The sequence below is a fragment of the Pongo abelii genome, chromosome 17 (genome assembly GCF_028885655.2).
Source record: "Pongo abelii isolate AG06213 chromosome 17, NHGRI_mPonAbe1-v2.0_pri, whole genome shotgun sequence".
Taxonomy (NCBI): domain Eukaryota; kingdom Metazoa; phylum Chordata; class Mammalia; order Primates; family Hominidae; genus Pongo; species Pongo abelii.
The window spans coordinates 58,973,265-58,990,273 of NC_072002.2; the positions used below are offsets into that span (position 1 = coordinate 58,973,265).

Here is a 17,009-nt window from a genome sequence, read left to right on the forward strand (position 1 = left end):
ACAGCTCAGAGAAATGAAGGATACCAGACTAAGCTCAGTCTCTTTGTCCAACATGGTAAACCACAAAAGAGTGATACAATATGCCCCTAGATCAAAGAATCAGCTATGGTGTTCCCCATGAACAGTATGATAGTGACAGTGAGAGTTACATGGGATGGAACTGGTGAGGGAGAAGAATCATAAGGTATATAACCCCAGAAAGGCTATTTTCTGTTCAAGCTTCAACTACAGTTCTGCAACCATGATTATTAAATTCTTTATGACAAAGGTAACCATTACATTAACGAAACAAGATGTACAAAGTGTAATTGGAAGTCAAGGTACTTTTTTCTCTCCCATCCCCAGCCCCACCCTCACTCCATCACTCTCATCCAGTCTCTTTAAATCTGTCTGGGGGAAGGGGCTTTACTGATTATTCTTATGTCATAAAAATTATACAACACAAAATAGTCTTCATTTACTAATTAAAATCCCCAATCTGATATTTAAAAAAAAAACTCAAAACTGGCTTTAAAATGAAAACTTTCCCTTCCATTCCAGAGTGCTTCAGATATGAATCTTGAAGTTGAGGAAGCAGATGTGATCAGCTTCTTCAGCTTTGCAGTGGGTCTCCTCAAACCTCTTCTCACTTAGCTCAAGTGGAGAGACACCAATACCTATCTTGAAAAATCTACCCTCAAATCATCAACTCCCAAATCTTTTGTAATTTTTGCATGTGTGGGAGGATTAAGAATTGTGCGATTAATTGGTTTTTGACAATTTAAAAATTTTGCATCCTTCTGTCACCTAACTGATGTCTATTGAATATTTGTGTTATGCATACACTGTGTTAGTTCAATGTATCTAAGAGACAGATATTCTCTTCAGGATGAGTGCCACAAAAGTGAAACAAAAATTTCACCAAAGAAGGAGATCATTGGTCACTGGGACTGTCTGGAAAGTTTTCAGAGAGGGCATGATATATGTGTTGTAACTTAAGAGAGATGGATGGATTTCCAACAGACAGAAGTGAGGGATAAATTTCTTCATATTTACTGAAAAAAGTATAACTATAATCAATTGGTCAAATTGTAAAGGTGCCAGATTTTTTTTAAATGTTTTCTTTACTTGTACTATATGGAATGTATTTAATTTAGTACATTTTACTATATGTCTGTCTGATTCAATTGATCTATAAGTTCTTAAGAAGATAGCAACTGAATTGCATATTTGCCTTTTTGGGCTACTCAGTATTGGAACTCACTCCCTTGGAGGACAGATATGTTTTCCCTAGCTCCTGGCAGCTAGACAACAGGCACTTCTTTGAAACTCAATCAATTGCATATTTTCCCTGGGACTTTAATTGGGAGCAAATAAAGCAAAGACACAGGAAGCAAATTGGAATGCCTCTAACTGTGGTGACGGCATGCATCTCCCAGCAACCATGTCAGTGGTGACTTCTAATACCCAGACCTAGTATTGTAGGTCAGATTCTTTTTGTAGCATCTTCTTAGATGTAATTCAGGCACACACACTAGCCTACTTCAGCTTCTGCTCATTTTCTGAGGCCAGTTCTTTACTCTTCCCAATTATTCTTGGAGTTATCCAGTATTCTTCCAATAAATTCCTTTTCTGCTTAATTTATTCAGGCTTTGTCTCTGTTGTTTGCAACCAAGGACTCTGACTAAAAAAAGTGTCTTTTTTTCTTGTTCTCTTTTATTGACATAATAAGCACTCAATTGTTGGCCTGAATGGAATTGAAATGTCCGTTGCCAGATTTTGAAAGGCTTTAAGTTTTAAGTTGATGATTTTGTCTTTTATGCAAAGGACTGGTGTGAAAAAAATTTTGTTAATGTCATTCTCAGTATTCTCCCTCTTAAAATCTCACCTATTTCCATGGGTTCTAAGGTTACAGTTCACATTTCAACTTCTTAATGAATATTTTCATTTGGATACACTGCCAGCACTTCAAGCATATCATTTAAAAATTAAAATTTTTAACTTATATCCCAAATCAAATCCTTTTTTAAACTTTCTTATTTTTCTTAACTTTATAACAAGGTCCACAGCCTTGGATATCCCCACACACACCCACCCCCTCCCCACCCCTCCCTACACACATACTTTGACCCCTTTTTCTCCTCGTGGCCTCTCACCACTTCCAACTAAATTATAGTTCAGGAACTTATTAATATCACTAAAATCCTAGGTTGGAATGTCAGTCTCCTTCACTTTACAATTCTTATATTCTTCTGGCAATTATTCTTTCTAGGTTGCCCTAGGGGGATGTCCAGGAGTGATTAGGTAAAAGCAAAAGTAACTAAAGAGAAGGACTTAGGCTAATATTGCATATCTGTAGAAGGATTAGAACTGACCATGAGAAGAGACAACTTGAGTTTCAAAGATGACCTTGAAAAAGAGATCTCAGTAGAGTTGTGGTAATGAATATGAGACAGTAAGTGTTCGTAAAAGGGTGGGATGAAAGTCAGGTCTGTAAAAGCAGATGGTTTCTTGAGAATCTGAAGAGAAAGCAATAGCAGGAAGGGGCAATAGGTGTGGGAGAAAGCTGTACGTATGTAGTTATTACAAAACATGACAATTAGAACCAAACGGCCTAGATTCACATCTCAGAGCCATTATATCCCACCAGTTCCCCGACCTTAGGCATTCAAATATTACCTCTCCCTGCCTCCACTTCTTCATCTCTAAAATAGAGCTAATAGTATCTGTCCCAGTGACGATTAAATGAGTCTGTATATCTAAAGCACTTCTGAGAGAGCCAGTAAATCAGTAAGACATCAGCAAGCATTAGTTCCAAAGGGTAATTTCTTTCTTTTTTCCACATTATGAAAGATAAAATCTTATTTAAAGACATACGTTTTTAAATAAGAAGATAAGTTTTAAAATGGAAAAGAGAGAAGAAAATTTAGCAACGGTAGATCTGTGAGACAGGGAGAGGACAATACATACCAGGATTTATAAGGTTGGCCTTTCACACAGAGATGACTCGTTGGGCAGGGAGGAAAGCAGCTCAGAGAATATTTCCATAATTCTGCAGTGAACAGGAAGATGTGATGAACAGGTTGTACTGAGTAATCCACATGTTGTTCTGCACTGGGAGAGGGAGTAGGGGACTGTCTAGGGGCTGAACTGCAGAGAGAAGGAATTTTACAAACTTTGCTGGGATATGTAGTAACCACTTTGGTCTCATCCCAAGTAAGAGAGACTTTGCTGCTGATCTTACTCCTGGACCAGACATCTTTTCAGCATTTAGGTCCTCCCCGATCCATAAATGCAATAGGCATGCCAACTCATCAGATCCAGAAAATGAGCTGCCATAACTTGACACTTGCCCCTTTTTGTCAAATGTATAGTACACAGTGTGTAGTTAACAGAGGGAGAGGATAAGGGGTAAGTTTTAAACACACATTTACATGGCTTTACTTTCTAGAAAATGTCTCTCATAATTTTTATTTAAAACCTATGGGGCTTTCCTCAATGTGGTTTGGAAACACTTATGCATCCCTGATAGGTATGTATGTTGGAGAATTACATCACATTACACACAGATGTATCCTTTGTCTGCTCTGGGGCCGTCTGCGCTTTTACCCATCCCACCAGGAAACCATGCCAAGAAACTTCTGAGAAGCAGACAGGCCATGGGCCTTTAAAGGAGGGGTGCTGTTTCCTCTTGTTCATTCCTAGTCCACAAGTTAGACTCAAGTCTTCTGTGGGTCCTGGGACCAATTCAGTTCCCAATGTCAGTGTCTCAGACACCACTCATTCTTCTGTAGAGAGGGGCTGCTGAAATGGTGGAAATCCGAAAACACTAAAAACAATGCCTTATGAGTGAGAAAACTTATAACCTCTTAGCAAGCTTTGGCATCTCTCTATCTCATTTCCTTCTAACAATAATCCAGCTGGTTGGGAGAGGTAGATATCATAAGCCCCATTTTATAAATAAATAACTGAGGCACAGAAACTCATAAGTAAATCCTCTCATGATTTCCATCATGCTTTATCACAATCCCTGTGATCTCAGTTTCCACTTCTACAATCAAAACACAACAGGAAAATTCACTACCTACTAAAATATCTTGATAACTATACAGGCAGGGATTGTAACCGAATAATCTCTGTATTCTCAGCATCTAACCCAATACCTGGCATGGGATACTCACTAAATGAGATATCAAATATCTAAATATATCAAACTAAACAGAATGAAATACTATATTATCTGCTTCCTTGAGCTGTTCTTGTTATTCTCACCTTTGCTGAAATGAACAGACTCAATTTCACTGTATTATATAAACCCAAGGGCTACCAAGAGAAATATTGACCCAACAGTAATAATAGGTAACTTTATTTCAAAAACTTATTCATTCCCTGACTAAGTCTACAACTATTTCTCTAAGGATGGGTAAAATACACAGAATATATTCCCTTTACAGATTTCCCCAAGAATAGGAATCATGTCATCTACTTCTTTCTGTATCTCAACACATTGCACAAACTTCTGCAAATATTTAGGACAAAAGAAGTTTTAGGCCACTGTATTTGGGATTCTGAACACTATTCTCTTAATGACATAGAATTCAATCAAATCATAAAACTATAAATAATTTCTGGGCAAAGAAAATGAGCATGGTTTTGTACTGGGTTCTATATGAGATAAAAGATCTTTATACAAAGTATTTTCTCTCGGTGCTTTCTTGTTAAATCATGTTAAAAAATAAAAGATGAAAAAATAAGTACAGGTATGGCTTAAAAAGATTATAGGAGTTCAGGAAAAAAAGATTCACATAGTACAGTAGGCAGGTCTTCATTGAAAAGGCGAAGCTTGAGACTCATCAAAAAGGATGCTACATCAAGGCTATTGCCCTCAAGCTACATTCCTTATCAGCCATCTGCAGCCTGGAGGTGTATATCCCCTGACTGAGGTGATAAGTCTGGGCTTATTTGATGGCAAATAGGATTGTTTTGCACAACATAGCTCCACCTTTAGATTTCTTATTTGGTGGTAAATTTCTGCTTTGTTTGCATTTTTGTTTTGTGAAAATCTTCCATCAACATCACCATCTGAGTCTGATAATCAAGATATAAAAAGGAAATGATTTTAAAAATATGAAGATTTAATTAACAGCACCCAAGCCTGTCAAGGTGAGAGTGACCACAGAAAGTGATTAGGAGGGCCATAGTGACACAAACTCAGGAAAACCTATCACACACTCACACAAAAACTACACAGGCCCATGGCATCCAGACACACAAACTCTCACACACAAACCAATGCATGCATATAAATACTCCAAAGCCAACCTGTTTGCCATTCTTGTGCGAGGTGGGAAACTGCAATATCCCCTAAAAAGTTAATGTTTCTCATTAGAAAATCTCTTATTTCACTTCAACCTAATTTCAGATTTTTGTCTCTAAGGTCACTAAGGGTCTCAGCTTAAAGTCATTTCTCCAATTGTTTGTGGCATCATTTTTTTTATTCTTCCCCCTCTTCCTGTTAGCAGTCAATTAACTGTAAATTAGAAAATATTAAGTTACATTTGAATTATTTTGAACAAATGCAAACACACTATAGATATTGACAATTCACCCATGATTATCACATTAAAAATATTTTTTGCAAATTTCAGAGCTACAAAAGTACTAATTAGGGAGATTTGATGTTTTTAGTGATCTCAGATATTTAAAGGAACAACACATGCATATGAGGCTGTAGATACTCTAATTCTTTCTTGGTTCTCTCAGTTATAAAAGCTTAACCTTTATAGTAAGTTCTCCTCTTAACCATAAACTTGAGAAACAGAAGAAAATCCACTACTAGGAACATCCTTCACCACCACACAAGCTCAGTTTCTAGAGGCCAAAACAAAAGGCACATTATACATCTTCAGCTACATGGCCCAAAGGTACCTGACTGGAACTGGGAGCCCATCCAGCCCAGTCAGAAGGAAAATATTACCCTTCTATTTAACAAGGCAGTGCTGAAGGATTAATCATTAAATAAATAGCAACAAGCCAGGAGATTTACAGGAGGGACAGAACCCCACCCGGTGTTCTCAATTTTTCTGGGATTCAGGATGGAAATTATTACAAGAATAGTTTGGAAGGGGCTTCACTAACAATCACCTTCCAAGGCAAGATGGAACAATGCGTGCAACCTCAAGTAGGACTCAGACAAGAGGGAAGTTCTTCCCCCAAGCCCTCTGGGGAGCATAGGTTCCTTTTGTCTAATAGCTGGCATCCATGCACAGGATTGATCAAACCTGGAGAATGTGCAAAGCCTGGCCATGTGTTGCTGTGTGACTTTAAGCAAGTCATTTAACCTTTTTGAACTTTGTCTTTCTCAATTTGAAGCAGATATGCTACTCATATTATAAAGTACACCATAACTAGTCATACATAGGAAATAAAAATCTTGTCACTTGGGTTGTTTATGTCTCTTCAGGCCTCCCTCCTACAAGGACAGATCCAAATAAGTCCTGACTCTCTTTAGAAAAAAATATTTCTGTAATCTGAGCCAGGAGACCAGAAGCATTTGTCTCAACAAAATGGGGCATATGCCTTCTGTTAGAAACTAGATCACAATTCTAAGATTGCTTCATGAATGACCTCACCTTTGGGTTGTAACATGCTTGGTCTATTCTATGTGACTAGATGGTGTTGAAAAGATATAGACATTTCATGAAATATGTTATCTCAAAAGTACATCCCTATTAAAAGAGATTGAACAAGAGTCTTTATCTGTGATTAGATTTATTCTGTCTCCTGTTATAATTTGTATGTATTAAATCAATGAAAAATATTTACCAGACATCTAAAGTGTGCTAAAACCAGTGTTTAATGTTCAATAAAATGTAAGCAAATGATGGGACACAATCTCTGTATATACGGCAATTCATAATACAGTCAGGATACAGTAAGAAGAGAAAAAGGTAGCACAAATAAAATATGTAAATAAAAATATAAGCAGCATTTGGAAGGAGACCTGAGAGCTTCATTTCCACTGTAGCTGGGACAGACCTGTGATGTTGTTTTCCTGAGTTGAGGGTGACCTGGCAGGAAAGGGCAGTGATGATAGCTCCTGGGTGGTGGCACCCTGGTATTGTGCTAGGGGCCAGGCTGCCAAAGAGCATCACTTGGGGTCTCAAGCAGGTAGTAAAGTAGATTTAGACATATAAAGGGACTCATTTCCTCAAGAATGCATTGGAAGGTCAGGTGAGCCAAGCCACAGACTACGGCTTGATCTGCAATCCCAGGCTTCAATCTTGTGCTCCAGATCAGAGAAGGCCGGATGGAGAGTCATCACAAGGTGTCCTTGCTGTGAAGTACCCATCAAGAGAACTTCTCACTCTTTTTGAAAGTTTCTGAGGTCTCCTTTGCACAATGTCAACTGTTTAATGTGTAACTAAATTGCCATATCATGGTGAAAGACTTAATATCTTTAATGGTACGCGGGTACAGCACAGCCCATAATGATATCATCCCTATGAGCATTACAGAAAGAAAGAGGCAGGTATTCTCTGTTACTGAGAAACTCTACTTCAGGTTTATGAAAGGGGCACTATAGTAGTCCCAAACCCTGTACAATCTACATCATGGCAGGGAGGATAAATGATAATTCTCCAGAATTGGAGAAAAAAGAAAAAAGAAAGAGGACAGATTGTGCTGAAGGGTCTGATCTCAAAGGGCAGACCAATAAGAATCCACTTTAGTTGACCCTCCCTCCACGCTCAACCTCTATGCTTTGGACAAGAATAGCCTCATTTTTTCTATCCTCACGGCCTTCGGTGTCTCCATTTCCTTCTTCTTTTGACTCTGCTTGTTGTGAGAGCAAAGAATCTTCCTGAATGGGGTGGGTGGTATGGGAAAGAAACCAAGCATGGTTGATTAGGGATTTTCATGATGATTAACAAAACAACAACAAAAAGCAAACAAAGGCAATTAAAGGAAGTTGTTATATGAATATTATTATATGAATGACAAAATGTGATTATTCAATGAGAAGATTAAATAACGCATTTTCCGTATGTTTATTGTGGCACTATTCACAATAGCAAAGGCTTGGAACCAACCCAAATGTCCATCAATGATAGACTGGATTAAGAAGATGTGGCACATATACACCATGGAATACTATGCAGCCATAAAAAAGGATGAGTTCATGTCCTTTGTAGGGACATGGATGAAGGTGGAAACCATCCTTCTGAGCAAACTATCGCAAGGACAAAAAACCAGACACCACGTGTTCTCACTTATAGGTGGGAATTGAACAATGGAACACTTGGACACAGGAAGGGGAACATCACACACTGGGGCCTGTCATGGGGTGGGGGGGAGGGGGGAGGGATAGCATTAGGAGATATACCTAATGTAAATGACGAGTTAATGGGTCCAGCACACCAATATGGCGCATGTATACATATGTAACAAACCTGCACATTGTGCACATGTACCCTAGAACTTAAAGTATAAAAAAAAAATTACCAAAAAAAAAATAATAATAATGCTTGTTCAAAGGTGTCCCAAAAATGCAATAGTGACATGATCTGGAATCAAAAGATAAAGTTCCATAGAGGAAAAGAGAGACTAAAATGCAGTTTTGAAGGATGAGAAAGAGTATAATAAATTGAGAGCATGAGAGCATGTATGAGGACATTTCCAGTGAGGAGAACAGTTTTCCAGCTTAAGCAAAGCTGTAAAGACGGAATGAGTTTCATCTTTGTCAGAGAATAGTAGTCAAAATGATCTCCTTTCTTTCAGGGTATAATCTTTGGGGATACAGTCTCTAATTTCTGGACTCCAGGCTTCTGACTCCTTTCCCTCTTGTCTTGTTCCCTCTCACTCCCATATCCATGTCATGCTGGCAGGGAGGCTTCCTAGAATACTTCAACCAGGATGGCCCTTTTATGCTTGTATATAACAGTCATCATATACTCCTCCAAGATGCACTTAAAAAATCTGTCCTAAACCTTATGCTAAACCTTATGTCTGCCATTTCTACAGGCATATATCCCAAACAGTGCCTAGCACAGAGTAAATTTTAAATTAATTAAATGATTATCAGATTCTTGAGAATGAGATCTGGCTTCAAGGAGTAACATTACTGATACAAGATGAAATAACATGGTTCAAGCTCTCCATTTCAGGACCTAGTGTTGGTAAGAAAAGGCTTGCATAAAAGGAATGACAAGGTAATGTTATGAAGAGTTTAATAGACACATATGGTGCTATCAAAAGCATGAAAGGGGGCATCAACACTGCTGGGAGGGTCAGGGCAGGCTTCACAGAGGAGGTGAGCTCTTTGCTGAATCTTAAAGGATAGGGGGAGGACTCACTCTTCAGCTAGCAGAGAGTAAAGCAGAGGATTTGAAATATGAGTAGTGTAGGGAACAGTAGATTAAATTGGAGCTTAGAGATGCTTTGAATTTCAACCTTTGTTTTATCTACAGAGAGTCACAGCCAGAGCATATTGTCACAAGTTGAAGTCTAAATTGCTTTAGATCACAGGTTCCCAAAGGGTAAAGTCCATGTCTTTGGTGTATTCTCTCAGAACTTCATGCCTCCTGCACGGTGGGTGTTCAAATAAATATTTAATAATAATGAGCTGATTAACTGAGGGCACTCATGTTCCATATGCATGGGTAGAGCCCTCTTTTCACTTTAATTACTATTGCTTTAATCATCATTAAATGCATTTCTTAGATAGCAATTGGGTTCATTGTTAAACGTTCTGGCTGCCTAAGTTTCTAGCCCTAAGGTAAATAGTAGTATCAGAGAATAACCCTGTTCTTACTTCTAGTAAATTATTTTGTGACACTGTCTATATGAACCTGAAGCAGAATTCTAGAAAGATACTTATCAAGAGATTACACCTGGAAGAATGTTGGAGAGGACTTGCGATGTTGGGAAATATAGGGAATTCCCTAGAAGGAACTGGGAATCCAGTGCGGAGTTTCTCACATAGCAGAGGCAGAAATAAAATCAGAAAGAGGTCTTCCAACAAGTGTGGCAAAAAATATATGGGTTCCTGACTTGATGATGGAATCCGGGGAGGAAACTATGAGTAGCCATAGCAACTGGTGAGTGTGCTTCAGACCCAATGGACCCAACAGGGTGAAGAGTAGAAACACACCTGTATGTGTGAGCATCTCTGCCAGCCAGATCATCAATGATCAAACTGCCCCAGGTTGTAAAAGGCCAACCTCACCTCAGCTGAATAAAGGCTAAAATGAATTCAAGACTCTTAGGCCAGGAGAAGTCTGAAGAGCAGTGAACTCCAATGCAGAGGAGGTAGCATCATTTCCCGCAGCAAAGCTATGCCCAATAATGGAGCAGAAGCAAAGAGAAGGTTAGAGTTGAGGAGGAAAAAAGGAAAACAGAGGTTAGAACACTTACAGCTTTTTCATATGCACAAGTGGAGAAAGCATTTATGAAAGCTTCTTGCTTGACCAATTTACTGCCCCTAATACTACCTAGGGCCCAGCATGGAGCAGGCAATCACTGCAGATCAAATACAAGACTGGGGCTTTTGGGCAATCATCCTAGAGGATCTTAATAAGTGTTAAATATTGTTTCTCTTTTTCCATTCTTGCCACAGTAGAGCCTATTATGCATAAAACATCCAGAGTGATATTTTTTAAATACAATTCAGATTGTATCATTCTCCTGTGTAAAACTCCCCAATGGCTCCCCATAGTATAGCTCTATGATTACTGTAGTGCAGAGGTCTCAAACTCAAAAGTCTAGAGGGACTAGATTGTAAGTGTTAAAAACGCATTATTAGATTAGAGGGGCCTCGCAGAATGCAAGTATGTGTGAATTTAAAGAGCACTGTTGCTGCTTCCCCTTTTCATGTGTTGCCATGTGAAATTATGAACCCATCATTGCTAGAACTAATTTTTAAACACAACGTAGATATCTAAATTTTATGTGAAATCTAATTTTAAATGTTGGATCAAATTTATAAAATATAGTCATGCTAAGCAAAATGTATCCACATAAGTGTTCTGTCTACTAGCTGCCAACTGGCCTCCTCTGGGATAGGGATAAGGCCAGTCTAGAATTGGTGTCAGATAAAGTTATCTCATGATTGCTGACATAGGGGTTAAAACTGTACCAAATGCAATGAGTGTTATGAGAAGCAAATGGCCAGATCAAAGGGCTAAACTTATATCTGCGCAGTCTAAAGAGGTGCCTCAAAGACTGAGGATAAGAGATTAAGACAGGAAAGCTCACTAGAACCCGTGCTATGTAACCACAGCAGAGAGGTCCATAGGGCTATTGATGCCTCAGTAACTTTCTGAAGCAACAAGCCAGGCTTATAAGATTGCCTTACCATGTATGGTCTCTAACTAGACAATTTCATCTTCTGTATTTATGTATGAAGAGGCAACAGAATGCAGAAGGAGTAAGAACATACTGTTGGCTAAATGCTCAAAACAACATCCATCTCTTCAGAGGTCTGAGTGGGCTTCTGGTTCATAGAGAGCATAGCCTTACTGAGTGGGGTGCAAAAGTATACTTCTTGGTGATTATTCCCAAAAATAACCTGTAGCATTGGGGAAATAAGACATGGACTTAATTCAGTTGGAGATAATACACTAAAAAGTACCTGAAGCAAACCCCAGATCAGAGGCATATTCAATCAGCAAAGGGGAAGTTCAGAATCTCAGAGAGGAAGAGAGTGGGTAGGTGTTATCAAAAAAGGTTTTAGAGAGAAGGCAGGACATGAGATAAAGAATAGATTGATGAAGTTTTTATTACTTCATTAATTCAACAAATGTTTATAGAATGCTAGGCATGGTTTTAAACATTGGCATTGGGGATACAACAGAAAAGAAAGCAATGACCCTGATGGAGCTTATTCTGGTTGACAAATAATTACTGCTAGTTAGAAAATAAAAGAGGGAAATAAGACATGAAGACTAGTGTGGTTAGGAGTTGGGCATCTCTTCAGAGATGGCACCTGATCTATATCCTGATAGACAGAAAGGAGCCAGATAGATAAAGGTGTCAGGAGAAAGCATCTCAGGCAGAGACAATAAGAGGCATATGGTGGCAATGAGCCTAGTGTGTTCAAGAGAGTAAGTTATATATGGTGGTAATGAGCCTAGTGTGTTCAAGAAAGAGGCTGGATGGAGGTAGTGCCATGAGATGAGAGATAGTTGGCAAGGGTCTTGCAGATTCTAGACACAGGGAAAGGATTTCAATTTTGTTGTATTTTTAATATGCAGCCATTGGAGCGTTTTAGGCAGGAGAATAATATGATATGGACAGTACCTTTAAAGATCACCCTGGCCAGTATGTGAAAAAGAGAATTTAAGGACAAAGAGTAGAAGGGCATAGACCTTCTAGAAAGTGAATGCAGGCCGGGTGTAGCGGCTCACGCCTATAATCCCAGCACTTTGGGAGGCGAAGTCGGGCAGATAACAAGGTCAGGAGTTTGAGACCAGCCTGGCCAATATGGTGAAATCCCATCTCTACTAAAAATACAAAAAAATTAGCCAGGCGTGGTGGTGCATGCCTGTAATCCCAGCTACTCAGGAGGCTGAGGCAGGAGAATTGCTTGAACCTGGGAACCTGGGAGGAAGAAACTGCAGTGAGCTGAGATTGCACCACTGCACTCCAGCCTGGGCAACAGAGCAAGACTCTGTCTCAAAAAAAAAAAAAAAAAAAGTGAATGCGATAGAGCAGGCAAGACATTAAAGTGTCTCAAGTGGTGTTTAGCAGTGCTGAGTTGCTCCAAGTATTGAAGCTGAAGCTGATAAATAAGAAAGGACCATGAAATATAGTATATTGAAAGTTGGAGGCAAATTAATCCAATTTTAAAGAGAGCACTGAGATTCCTGACCATAGGACTGATGTGACAGTAGAAGAATAATTTATTTTCTTAGTTGTTTATCACCTGTTTTTCTCCATAAACTTCATGAGGAATTTGGTCTTACTCTTCAGGACCCCATCAACTTTACTACCATCACCACAAGACAATTAAGCATCCTGAAGGCAAACACCATGCTAATTTCACTTTGAACACAGTTATTAGCATACAGTATGCTCAATAAGGGATTAATGAATGTAATGAGCATATAAGTGGAAGAACAATGTATTCGATGAAATAAGATTTAATGGAAAGATATTAGAAGAATAACAAGCAATGAAGTTGCTACAATAATACAGATTTGAAATTAAGAGACTATACTAAGGAAAGAAGGAATGAAAGAGAAATGCAATCTGCATTTTTAAGGAAATCAATAATGTAATAGTGGTGGCCTATTGATCATAAAGGATAAAATTGAGAAATAAAATATGATAGATTAGTATGTCACATCTATTTCACCCTCAATTAGCATCTCCTGTCCAGTGTGCTAACCTCATTTGCAAAGTTGGGAAAAATGAAAAACACATTTCCCAGGGACTCTTGCAGTTAGGATTCTTGATGTGATATAGGTTTGGACAATTTTATGCATATTCATATTTCATTTTTTTATTTTATGTAGTTTGTTTGTTTGTTTTTGAGACAGAGTCTCACTCTGTCACCCAGGCTGGAGTGCAGTGGCACCATCTCGGCTGACTGCAACCTCCGTCTCCCTGGCTCAAGCAATTCTCCTGCCTCAGTCTCCCAAGTAGCTGGGCTTATAGGTGTGCACCACCATACCCACCTAATTTTTGTATTTTTGTAGTACAGATGGGATTTCATCATGTTGGCCAGACTGGTCTTCAACTCCTGACCTCAAGTGATCAACCCGTCTGGGCCTCCCAAAGTACTGAGATTACAGGTGTGAACCCCCATGCCTAACCCATTTGCATGCTATTTAAAGGAAGAATTGAAGTGGAGACTGAACTACCTGCCACTGCTATTTTGCTGGCAAGCACGGCCATTGAGATGTTCAGGTTTTAATGGTAGCATTTAGCAGATGAAAGGGTCCAGTCAGGCCGGGGCAGTTGCTTACGCCTGTAATCCCTGCATTTTGGGAGGTCAAGGTGGGCGGATCACGAGGTCAGCAGATCGAGACCATCCTGGCTAACACGGTGAAACCCCGTCTCTCCTAAAAACACAAAAAACTAGCCAGGCATGGTGGCAGGCGCCTGTAGTCCCAGCTACTCGGGAGGCAGAGGCTGAGGCAGAATGGGGTGAACCCGGGAGGTGGAGCTTGCAGTGAGCTAAGATCGTGCCACTTCACTCCAGCCTAGGCGACACAGCTAGACTCCATCTCAAAAAAAAAAAAAAAAGAAAAGAAAGAAAAAGAAATTCAGAAAGCAGTCTCCCATTTTGCTGATGCAGATTATAGCAGGTTCATACGACTAACAACAATAATGGCTTCTTAATTACAGCACCTTGCTGGTGTTGACCACTTTCTGTTTGGTAGCTTTGTCTACCATGAAGAATCCGCAGCTTCCTTGGTGGCAAGATACAGTATGGCAGACTTGGGAGTTATTTCTGAAAGTTTAACATACATTTTGTTTCTTCCACCCTCTGAGAAATTTTATAAGTTATTTAATATTCTCATAATTGGCTCCTTATGGCTTAAATTAGCCAGGGTAGGTTCTGTTTTTTAGAACTGAACTGTGGGAGATAAATAACTATTTCTGGATTCGAACCTGAGGGACTGGAACAGTGGTGGACACACAAGAAAGAAAAAGTAAGGAAGATGAGAAGAGGATAGAGCCTGAAAGAGAAACAGAAGACATTTTCTTGCCTTATGGAGAAATTGAAATAGGCAGTATGACAAGAGGGAAGCAGAGCCAAAACAGGATTGAAAAACTTCAGTATATCCACAAAGCAACAAGCAAATATCAATAAACACACACCCTGGGACTTGAACACAGAAGCCCTGAGTAACCTGAATTATCAGGAAGCCTTTGGAAGCAGGCAGCACCCTGTTAGGAGGAGAGAGCTTCCAACATGATTGCTGAAAACAGAAAGATTCCTTGGAAAGCAGTTCCATGACAGTTTAGATGAATTCAAATGGTCTGTGTACATGTTTTGGACATTGTCACAAACAGGAAACATGGGATTGAGCCATTGGATACAGTGCCTGCCTTGCTTGTCAGCCAGGGCCACAGGGGCCAGTGCCAGCATAATGCAGCAGAAATGCACAGAAACACTTGGGTGCCAACAAAACACAGAGCATCCTGGAGGCTGCTTTTAGACAATAGCGGGACAAAAATGCCTTCCCCACAGAATTTGAATGGTCAAAGAAAATCCCATAGTGTGAGGTCCTGGAAATTGTTTTCTTAATGGAAAATCAGAATGATTTACAGAGTAATGGAACTGTCTAAGGTTTAGCAATGTCCTGGGTTTCCAGACTGCTCTTGCCAACGTTAGACCAAAGATTATACAGGGAAGGGTATGAGAGATGTGAAATAGAAGAAAGGGAGAAATGAACATGACTATGAATCTGTGGGTGTGTTTTGCAAGTGTTTATAATGTTTCATTTTATTTATTTGCTCATGTATTTGTTCTTTTGCTTTGTTTCTGCTCTGACCCATTCCACAAAACACTTAGGCAAGAGTTATTTGTGACATATTTAGTGCTTTTTACACTTTTATTTTTTGAAGTATGTGTTGGTAATCATTACCTTGATAATATATACAATCTGTTTCCTATCCTGCATCCTGTCGATGCTCCTTCTCTAGTGAATTTGTAAAGAACTTTTGATGAAAGCAAACAAAATATGCAATCATCAACATGCTTAACACTCACAGGCATCATTCTCATATGGAAAATTGTTTAAATCACCCATTCAAACATGCTCATTGTGGCAATCACACTACCTCTGTAAATTGTGTTGTGAAAGAGAAAACACACACACTCTCTCGCTGATGTTCCTGCCTACAATAACTCAAAGGCAAAAGCTACAGGGTACAATTTGCTGTCAGGCTGTCAGGTTCTGGACCCACTGGGCGTGTCGATTTCACTTTTCCTTTCTGCAGATGCAATCTCTGGCATCTTGGGGCTACAGAGACTTCTACGTAGGAGATAACTACAATATTCTAAAAAGAAAGGGGAAAAAGAAGAGATTAACTCTCACAGCTTCCCAATGCATGTTAGCATAAAAACACAACAGTACTCTTTATAGTTTTCATTTTAGAGGTTATGAAAGCCAGTTTAAACATGGCTTGTAAACTTCACCTGAATTATTCCGCAGTGTGTATCGCAGTATTCTGCACCACGTGGGTCCTGTTCACCTATTATCACAGAAGTTTAGAGGTGGAAGGGACAATAAATGTTTGACAAGGTGTTAACAGTCCGTATCTCCATGTCTTCCATTCACGTGGCTCACCATCCACATATTCAGGAAGTAACTTTTATCTTTCAAAACAGTTCAGTGATAAGAAAAGAAAATGTATTGTGTGAATGCACAAAGAAAAGTGCATTGTGATGTCACAATGGAACAGCTTTGATTCTCTTTCCTCTGAACACTAGAGAGGCCATGTCAAAGCTAGACCCTGGGAGTCCAAGCACCTCTGCAAATCCACTTCTCACAAACATGATAATTATGATGGTAGGTAATGTTATCGGTCTATTTGTGTCCCTCCAAGCTTCATATATTGAAGTTCAGCCCCAGGATCTCATAACGTGATATTATTTGGAAATAGGGCCATTGCAGATATAACTAGTTCAAAGGAAGTCATATTGAAGTAGAGTGGGTCCTAATCCAATACGACTGATGTCCTTATATAATTGGAAATGTGAACACAAACATGCACACACAGAGAATGCAGGTGAAGGTGAAGGCAAAGATCTATAAGCCAAGGAATGCCAAAGATTACCAGCAAACCATCAAAAGCTAAGAGAGGGATGAAACAGATTCTCCCTCACAGCCTCAGAAGGAACCATCCCTGCTGGCACTTTGATGTTGGACTTCTGAATCCTAGAACTGGGAGGCAACACATTCCTGTTGCTCACGCCATCCAATGTGGTACTTTTGTTATAGCAGCCCTAATACAGACAAAGATACTAATTAAAACCATAAACCTCTAATAACATGAGCATATATCATAGAGCTCTT

General features: G+C 39.3%; 1 long non-coding RNA gene across 1 annotated transcript in view; it reads right to left on the bottom strand.

Moving 5' to 3' along the window:
- Positions 1-16,372, bottom strand: part of LOC103892978 (uncharacterized) — a 225,962-nt gene extending 209,590 nt beyond the window's left edge. Inside the window, exons 1-2 of the long non-coding RNA XR_657119.3 lie at positions 16,130-16,372; positions 2,950-3,093 (exon numbers count right to left, since the gene is read on the bottom strand). This is a non-coding gene — a long non-coding RNA (uncharacterized LOC103892978). The remainder of the gene's footprint in view (positions 1-2,949; positions 3,094-16,129) is intronic.
- Between the last annotated feature and the right edge of the window lie 637 nt (positions 16,373-17,009).